Source organism: Amblyomma americanum, chromosome 1 (assembly GCF_052857255.1).
Source record: "Amblyomma americanum isolate KBUSLIRL-KWMA chromosome 1, ASM5285725v1, whole genome shotgun sequence".
NCBI classification, from domain to species: Eukaryota; Metazoa; Arthropoda; class Arachnida; order Ixodida; family Ixodidae; genus Amblyomma; species Amblyomma americanum.
Genome location: NC_135497.1, coordinates 412,599,571 through 412,609,475, shown reverse-complemented (window position 1 = coordinate 412,609,475; position 9,905 = coordinate 412,599,571). Strand labels below are relative to the sequence as shown.

Here is a 9,905-nt window from a genome sequence, read left to right as displayed (position 1 = left end):
CCAATACAAATGCCCGCATTCTGCAGAAAATACCGCTGGTCAAATGTTATAAAAGTAGACTCCAAGTAAAACTTTAAAACAGTTAAAAAATCATCACTAGAAATACCTGCAGAGTTCTGGAAGGAAACAGGTTCATTTCTTTCAATACATTCCCTGACTGCAGTGAATAGGGCAGCGTGGGGTAAAGAATAAAATAAATCAACAATATCCACTGAAAAAGCACACCCAACCTCAGCTTCAGATTTTAGAAATTCACAAACTTCTTCGGATCTTTTCGTTAGAAACGGATCTCCCACTTGTAGTTTGCTCAAATGCTTTAACAAGAAAAGACTAATCTGCTTCTGCCATGAAACCTTTTCTGTTACTTTTGTTCTGAATGGGAAGCCTGTCTTGTGCGTTTTAACCGCAAAGAACACTCTCAGCGCTTTACTTTTGCTTTTGGCAATTTCTTTAGCAAGGCTGACCAAACCCAGACGTTCACACATTTCCACAGCGCGGCTTTTTACTTTCGTTGACTTCACAGGGATGAGTGAAAAATTCTTCTTAATCGCTTCAGCAGCTCTTTTCGAGAAGTTATCATCAGTCATAGCTACAAACCCGCCCTCTTTATCCGCTTGAAGGAGTGTCAGTGAATTATTGCTAAAGTATAACACAATGGCTCCAACCGACATTTCCATGCGACGCGTAGGCCTCGGGTACCCAGATTTATGAAGACAGTCAACGCCCTCCAGAAGGCACATTTCTTGCTTTTCTGGATCGGCCTTACTTGCAATGCGTCGATTTACGGCTACCAGTTCATGCGGCGGCACCTTTGGCTCAATGCCGAACTTGGGTCCTTTTTGAAGTACGGACGTCACCTCATCTGGCAAATCGATGCCCCCAACAACTACCAAACCACTCACGGCTTTCCTCACGTCCTTTCTGACTTCTTTGAGCAGACTCTTGAGGATGCACATCCAGAGTTGTTCTGTCATCTGGGATGCCAACCGCTTGACAGACCGAATGTTCTTTCCAGCGAGCCAGGCAGGATATTGCGTGAAACAAGCAGTGCGTAGAAGGTCGTTGAGCAGGCGAATTTGGCGCCACAGCTCAGACCTCAGAATCTTGCTTGTTCGTTTCACGTGTCCCCATGAAGGTAACACTGGGCAAAATAGGGCACTGACTTCTGCGGGAACCAATCCATTCTTGATGCAGAAGGCGATGCTTCTTGCGCGACAGGTGTTGGCGACGACACGTGTAATCCAATCATAAATAAATCTTGGAGACGACACACAAACAGAAGGGCCCACTGTATTAGAAATATAGCTTAAGAGGACTTCTTGTTGGGCAAGTTGGTACTTGAACATTGTACTTTTTAGGCGCCAAAACCACACACACACACACAAGAGAAGGAAACGAGACAGAGCGCCACTCACAACTGCTTTAATTTGGGGAAGCCACATACATGCCTACATATACAGTCAACCGGCACCTGCTCAAGGAGCATATTCACGCATCAAGTAGTACACGATAAACATCTTTCAAAAAACTGTTTTTCCGCCTTGTATAAAGATAATGACGTTTCACTGACGCACAAACTGCCTTTCTTGCTGATATAGAATGCTTCAATAAGTTCTCTTGCTTTTACATTGTCACTCCTGGCCAGAATCCGCACCGTTGAAAAACATGGCTCACAAGAGCGCGAAGGGCAGGATCTAATATGTGTTGGTAAATTTGGGTCCTCTTTATTTTGTTACACGTTTCTTTCATGTTCCCTGATTCGCTCATTGACACAGCGCCCGGTTTGACCTATATAGGAACGACCGCACGAGAGGTGAATTTCGTATACTAACCCTTCGGTACACCGCATGAATTGTCGCCCAGTGTTACCTTCATGGGGACACGTGAAACGAACAAGCAAGATTCTGAGGTCTGAGCTGTGGCGCCAAATTCGCCTGCTCAACGACCTTCTATCAGCAAGAAAGGCAGTTTGTGCGTCAGTGAAACGTCATTATCTTTATACAAGGCGGAAAAACAGTTTTTTGAAAGATGTTTATCGTGTACTACTTGATGTATGAATATGCTCCTTGCGCAGGTGCCGGTTGACTGTATATATAGGCATGTATGTGGCTTCCCCAAATGAAAGCAGTTGTGAGTGGCGCTTTGTCTCGTTTCCTTCTCTTGTGTGTGTGTGTGGTTTTGGCGCCTAAAAAGTACAATTGCTCAAGTAGTCCATTGGAAAACGCGCGTGCAACATTCTGTACGACAGGACAACTTCGCGCATGTAACCTCTCACTGCGCCACCCATATTCTCACTGGAGGAGACCACAAACTGAGGGAGCATTTTTCGCAGTCGTGCCTGGATGACTGTCCGCAAGAAGGCGTCTCCCTGGTCGCGAAGAAAAAAAATAGTGTGAAACAACCTGTCGCAAAAATAAATGCACAAGCCCCAACCCACCAGCCTTTACAGGAAGAAACAAATTTGTTCTGCGACATTTTTCTCGCGTTGATCACCACATGAAAACTGCAAAGACGCGGTTGATTTTCTGGATGCTAACCCGAGCAGCGGAAAGCATATTCATGACATACCATATCATGGCAACAAGGAACACATTACACACATAAGCACGCGGAAACATTGACAGTGGCTTGCCTTGCCATCCTTTTGCCTTCTCTCTCGCCCTCTCCGCTTCGTTGCCCCGGCAGTGGGTGGGATCACGGTATGAATCGAGTGGCACGCCCAGATACTGAGTCGGTAAGTTCGACCATTGCAAACGTGAAAAGTGCTGAGGTGTGACGTCCTAGTCGCCGTGCCAAAACCCAGAACTCTTTTCCCAGTTCACTTTGCAGCCTGTCTGTTGACAGAATTTTTCCACAACAGTGGTAGTTTCTTGAACACTTTCTCTCTCCGAACAAAACACCGCAATGTCATCTGCGTACGCTAGTATTTTTCACATGCGCTGACTGTAGCCTAAAACCACTTATACGGTCGTTATTTCTAATCGCCAAACAGAGGCTGGAGATAGGCTGCAAACAATAAGGATGACAGAGGGCAGCCTTGTCTTACTGACGATCTCACGCAAATACTATCAGTGAGCTCCCCATTAACAATAATTCTCGTCGTGCAGTTCGCATACGCCATTCTAACGCCCTCCAAAATGACGCGGCCAACGTTTGAGTGTTCCAATAACAAACAGGGCGTCATGCGAAACCCGATCGAAGGCTTTGGCGAGGTCCAGTTGCATCATTGCCACATGGGCACCAAGCACGTCACAGCATTCCAAAACTGTCCGTACAACCTGTACGTTTGTTGCGATGCTGCGGCCTTTAATGCCGCACGTCTGGTGTGGCTCAACTAGATTTGCTATCACACTTTGTAGCCTTTTGCCAGTACATTCATGAATATTTTGTAATCCACGTTGGTGAGGCTTATCGAGCGATAAGACCCCGCCAACAAGCGTTTTTTTTTTGGATCCTCCGACTTTGGAATTAAAACGATGTGCGAGCTGGTAAATGACAGAGGAACTTGCTTACGCTCATATGCTTCGACTAGCACTCTGAGCAGAATGTGGGCGACCGGGAGCTTAAATGCTTTGTAGAATGCAGCGCCTAGGCCATCAGGTCCTGACGACTTTCCTATTGGCAGTTCGTCTATCGCTTGTTTGATTTCAGCCAAAGTAATAGGTTGCTCGAGACGTGTTCTGACTTCATCATCGAGTTTTGGCATTTGGTGCGAAAAGTCAGTCATGAAGTCGTCTTTCACTTCGCGCCTGTGGCCAAGCAATTCCTTGTAATGTTATACAATCATGTTTTTGATCTCAGCGGGTTCACTAGTGACCACACCTCCGTTATTAATTTGCTGTATTTCTTTTTGATTCGAGTATCTTTTCTCGTCGGACAGCGCTTGTTTTGTTGGCGTCTCTCCCGCCCAGAGTTTTTCAGAACTCGCCCGGATCAGTGCTGCCTTGTACCTATCAGTGTCAAGGCATTCAATCTGCCGTTTCACGTTTTTTTTTATTTCTCTCGTGTACATTCCTGGATGAAAGCTATTTATGGTAAGCAAAAAATCGAGTTATTTGTACATTTTTCTCTCCTTTTGCTTCTCAGCATATCGAAGTGTACTGGAATTTTCGATCGCCATAATCTTTACTCGCTGCTTCAGCTCCTCCCATTCAACTGCATAACTGGAGGGCTGCGCTGAAAACAGTTTTTTAAGTTCTTTCGTGGTCACTTTTACCAAATTTTTGTTTTCTAAAAGTTTCGCGTTGAACTTCCACACATGCCAGTTAAATTGTGACCTCCTTTGTTTGGTGCCGAAAGTTGCAATAACTAAACAATGGTCACTGAAACTTACGGGCTTAACGTCATACCCAGAGCACAGTGGAACAAGTTCAAGTGAGATATACATTCGGTCCAGTCTGGCGTGGCTATCACGTTGAAAATGAGTATATCTGGGGCGAGCATTGCAAGCGTACAAATCACCGATGTCTTCAAGGTTACAGTCATCGACAAAAGAATTAAGGAGCTCAGCGCTTTTATCCCTTACCCGCGAAGCTTTTGCGCGGTCCTGAGCAAAACAAACGCAATTGAAGTCACCTAGCAGGATTAAAATCTTGTCGCAATTTAGATGCGGTTCAAGGCCTTCAAAAAAGGTTCTGCGCTCAGTCTCGGCATTCGGAGCATAAACACAGACAACACGCCAACATAGATTCGAAAACCAAAAATCAACAACAAGTAGGCGACCACTTTCGAACGCAGCAACAGAAACAACATTAATACCTAAACTTTTCCGAATGTAAAGAGCGCTGCCTCCCGACGTGCCCGACAGAATGACAAACACACATGTCGTACAAAGAATGAAATGAGGACACCATGCGATCAGTTTGCTCCGCGCTCTCGATCTTAGTTTCTTGGATGGCAATTAAATCAAGATCGTTTTCAACAAAAAGGCGATAGAGCTGCCTTTGTTTCCTTCGTGCTCCTAAGCCACGAACATTTAGTGACGCTAAACAAAACGCTGCATCAAGTTTGACCGCCATGATCTACTGCAGCGGGCCCCGCAAGAAATGTTTGTAAGGGGCCAAAGGTGCCTCTGAACTCACAGCGCCTGAAGTTTCCATGTAGTGCTCTTTCATTCAGCCGTCCGCAGGTGTCTTGAAAGTCAACCAGCTGTCTGCACGTGTCAGGGCAACAAGCACACACACTGTCATCGCCGTCGTCTTCCTCTTGTAGGCGCCGCCTCCACCCCCCCCCCCCCCCCCCCCCCCCCCCCACACACAACCCGACACGGGAAGCGCACTGCTAGGGAGGCGGTTTTGCCGCCTGCCTCGGCTCACTCGGGAGGTTCGGACGAGGTTTGAAGGTGGGTCGTCTCATACCGGCCGTTTTCGACGGTGGTTCCTCGCTGGCACTGGCGTCAGGCTGCTCTCCTTCGGCATCTTTTTGCTCGCGCGAGCGTTTTCCTGCCAGGCAGGGACCAACGCCAGCTTCTCCCCGAGAAATATTCATTGGGTCGACCGCGGTAAACACGGAGTTCGAGTCGTCCGTCGTGAGCTCCTTCGAAACGTCTTGCAACGCCGCACTCTCTTCTTGCCCAGCATCTTTCTTCAAACTTGGGGTTGTGCTGACGCTGGGGCAGGGCTCTGCCGTACCTGTACATCAAGCGTGGGTTTCGTGAGTACCGCAGCGGGTTTTTCTGCCTGCGAGGCCTCTTCTGCATCAGCCTCATCCACGTATAGCTCGGACGACCTGTCACCATTCCCAGGGCCGGTTACACTGGCATAAGTGCGAGGACACTTGCCTTCCTCGTTACCGAACCGTCGGCAGGTTCCGCAGCGAGGAATGCTACACTCACGCCTAATATGACCTGGGCCGCGGCAGCGCAGGCAAAGCGGAGCCCTGCCAGGCACAACCACAAGAGCCAACTCGCCGCTGACGCTAACCTGGTGCGGAAGGTCATCAAGCTAGACACCAGCATTCAACTTAAGGGTCACAAGCCTCGTTTTTGAGCTCTTGTCGGAGACGCCCAGTGCTTGCCACCGCTCCCTTGAAATGTCGGTCACTTTTCCGAATGCTGCGAAGGCGAGCTGCACATCGTCGTCCGGTACACTGTGAAGGAGCCAGTGAAGCTTCATCCGGACATCTCGATTGGCAGAATCAATGACAAGACACCGGGCGTTTTTCACTTGCAGGTCACCCGCGCTGACGATTTTCTTCACAGCGTCGGCGTCCTTAAAGGTCACGGCCCACACATGGTTCATGTGGTACGCCCCCAGGGCGATAACGTCAGGCATGAGCGAAAGCGGAGCGAGCGCGTCGCGGAAATCTTCAACCCTGAATGGGCGGGCCCTGATATCGCCGTGCAAAAAAACAGTGTTCTCGATAAAACTCTCTGTAGGAAAACTCGGCAATACGACCTGATAATCCCTGTCAGATGCAAAAATCCTGTTACCGCGGCCAGACATGGCCGCTGTAGCTGCTCCTGCGGAGCCCGTCATCGCTGGTCCGTCACGCTCGGTGGCCGGAAGTCGAATCCCGACGCGTTATACATTGCACCACAGGCTTTTTTTTTTCAACACCACACAGAAGCACAACACGAAGAAATAAATCGCGTCAGCCTTTCTCCAGCTGCCGTGAATCGGCTAAAATTTCCTTAAAGCGGCCAAATCATCAGACAAATCTACTCTATTCAGGCGGATTGGTCTGAGCTCGCTACACTTCTCTCATATACACGGCACACTCTAAAAAAAATTTTCTCGCACAGATCGTATGTTTACGTCTGCGTGCCGCGCCTGCATTCTTGTTCTCCACAAACTGTGAAGACCCAAGAGCATTACTAGGTCGTAAGGTATACCTCCTGTGTTTTTCTGTTGGTAGAAACCTTATTCCATACGGATCTATGGGGAGTTCTTTTCTAATAGTACGCTGGAGGACGCCCTAGTGAAATACTGGGTTCCAGCAGTCTATACATACGTGTTCTATGGCTTCCGGCTTTTTACTGAGTAAACAATTTGTTGTCCACGGCACATATATTCCCTTTTCTTCAAGCCAAGTTTTGACAGGAAGTGTCCCTGTGTGCAATTTGAAGAAAAAAGTTTTAAGAGATGGTTTAACGGGCATCTTTTTTACTCTCTTCAGAACATCATGCCCTGGACCTCCACGGTATGGTGCGCGGTACAAGGGTATTGGCATTAGTGTGTCAACTAGGTCTTTGTATAGTTTTTTCCTCGACACCGTAGCAAGGTGCTCCATCGAAAATCGCATGTGCAACAGTTGGTATGCAAGCACAACCTCGCGCAAGTACCCAGTAACAGTACATACAGATCCTTGAGCAGTCGACACAATGAAATCTGGGATATGTTTCCATAGGTGAAGTCGCATGACGGTCCGTATGAAGGCATGATTTTGGTCACGTAGGTACATAAATCGCAACACAACCTGGCGTAGAAGTAAATGTGCAGGCCAAGGCCCCCGCTTTTCACAGGGCGGAACAAATTGCATCGGCTGGACTTCTCCCACGTTGAAGCCCAAATGAAAACCGCAAACACACGGTGAATTTTCTGCACATTGACTCTCGGCATGCACAAAACACTCTTAAAATACCAAATTTTGGAGACCAGAAAGATATTGCAGACAGTGGCACGTGAGAAGACTGACAATTGTCTGCCCTGCCATCCATTCCCTTTTTCTCTTGCCCGATTCCTTTGATCATGCCAGTAAGGCTCGGGTTCACGGTAACTGTCAAGGGGCACTCCTAAATATTTCCGTGGCGCCACCGACCACTGCATTTGAGCAAAAAGCTCAGGCGTGGAATCCCAGTTTCCATGCCAAAAACCGGAACTCTTATCCCAGTTTATTTCACTACCGGTCTGTCTGCAATATTTTTCTGCAACTGCAACGACTCCTCGGACTCTGTCCCTATCGGAGCAAAACACAGCAATATCATCAGCGTAAGCCAGTACTTTCGCTTCTGTTGACTCTAGCCTGTATCCGACAATCCTGTTGCTTTTTAAAAGCGCCAGTCAGGACGGTTCAAGATAAAGGGCAAAAAGTAGAGGCGAGAGCGGACAATCCTGCCGCACTGAAGAATGTATATGCACAGGTTCCGTGAGGTCCCCGTTCACCATGACATGTGTGGTACAGTCAGTATATGCCATCTCCACGCCTTCGGCTATTACATCACCGACATTTAAGTGTTCAACTATGCAGAAAAGTACGTCATGCGATACGCGATCAAACGCTTTCGCCAGGTCAAGCTGCATCATGGCAATGCGGGCTGAAGAAGCGTCGCAGCACTCTAAGACATTTCGAGCGACATGAATATTGGTGGCAGTCGTCCGTCCTTTAATTCCGCAGGTTTGGTGAGGTCCTACAACTAGTTTTACAACAGTTTGCAAACGTTTCTCCAGTATCTTCATGAAAATTTTGTAATCGACTTCGGTGAGGATTATCGGACGATAAGGCCCCGCCGACAATCTCTTCTGTGGGTCATCTGTTTTTGGGATGAGCACAGTGTGAGACGTACGGAACGAAGGAAGGGCGTGCCTCGTTTCATAGACCTCAGCGAATACCTTCAGCAGGAATTGACCAATCGTGCTCTTATAGGATTTGTAAAAAGCCGCGCCAACGCCATCAGGCCCGGGTGATTTTCCAACTGCCAGGTCATCGATTGCGCATTCAACCTCCCCAATAGTGATTGGTTCTTCGAGGCGCTCCTTAACTTCATCTTCAAGCTTCGGCATCAAATGCGAAAAATCCTGCTCAAAATCATTTTTTGTTACGCTCTTGAGAGCAAACAACTCCTGAAAACACACTTTAAAGGCTGCATGGGTTTTTTCTTTTTCATTTCTTACCTCATTATTGTACATGATCTGCTTAATTTCTTTGCTGTATATGTGTCTTTTTTCGTCGGCTATAGGCTCCGTTTTGTCGGCGCTTCGCTTGCCCAGAGTGTTCCGGCCCTCGCACTAATCCCTGCGGCTCTATGCTTGTCACTGCTGATAAAGTCGAGCTTGCTTTTAAAACTTCCCGTATTTCTTCCGTGAAGCAGCCTGGTGGATCAGATTCCAGTCCAATTGGGTACCCAAGTTCATCGCATAATTCTTTTTCTTGTTTCCTTTCGTTGTACTTGGCTACAGAACTTAACTCAATAGCTTTTATTTTTACTTTTTGTTTAATTTCTTCCCATTTCTTGCTGTAATTTGACGTGGCGACCAGCGACTTTTCAATTTCCTCCGCCACGATAATTTCGAAAACTTCGTCGCCAGGAGTTTGTATTCCGTTTCCAGGTCTGCCAGTTAAAGCGTGCCTTCCTCTCCCTATTCCCTAATGTGGTTATTACGAAGCAGTGGTCACTAAAATGTACCGGCTTAACGTCGTAGCCGGTGCACAGTGCCGCGATCTCCAAAGAAACATACACCCTTTCCAGTCTAGCGTTACTTCCCCGCTGGAAGTGTGTGAGCTGTGGGAGCACACCGTCCGTCATAACACTGCCTAGATCCTCTAGGTTTATTTTCTGAAACCAATATGTTCAACACTTCAGCAATTTTGTCACGCACAATGTGACAGTTAGCTCTGTCTTCCGCTTAGCAAACACCGTTAAAGTCCCCTAACAAAATAATCAGTTTTTCACAGCTCAAATACATGTCAAGCTCTTCGAAAAAAATTTTACGCTCGCGTTCAACATTTGGGGCATAAAAACATACTACACGCCAGCACTTATCAGCCGCCCGCTTTGACAGACCAGTGACAGACTCTACGGTTATTCCCAAATTATTTCTTATAAACAGAGCACATCCACCAAACAAACCGCTTGAGTGGCATACGCATACACCATACTGAGCTCGGAATGGTGCCACCATTCTGTCTGTTTGCTCCTCGCTTTCCAACTTTGTTTTCGGGACTGCCACCCAATCAAGCTCATTTTC

General features: G+C 47.5%; 1 pseudogene; it reads right to left on the bottom strand.

The window, feature by feature from the left end:
• Positions 1-5,585: 5,585 nt before the first annotated feature.
• LOC144124435 (uncharacterized) lies at positions 5,586-6,476 on the bottom strand (annotated as a pseudogene).
• Positions 6,477-9,905: the final 3,429 nt, after the last annotated feature.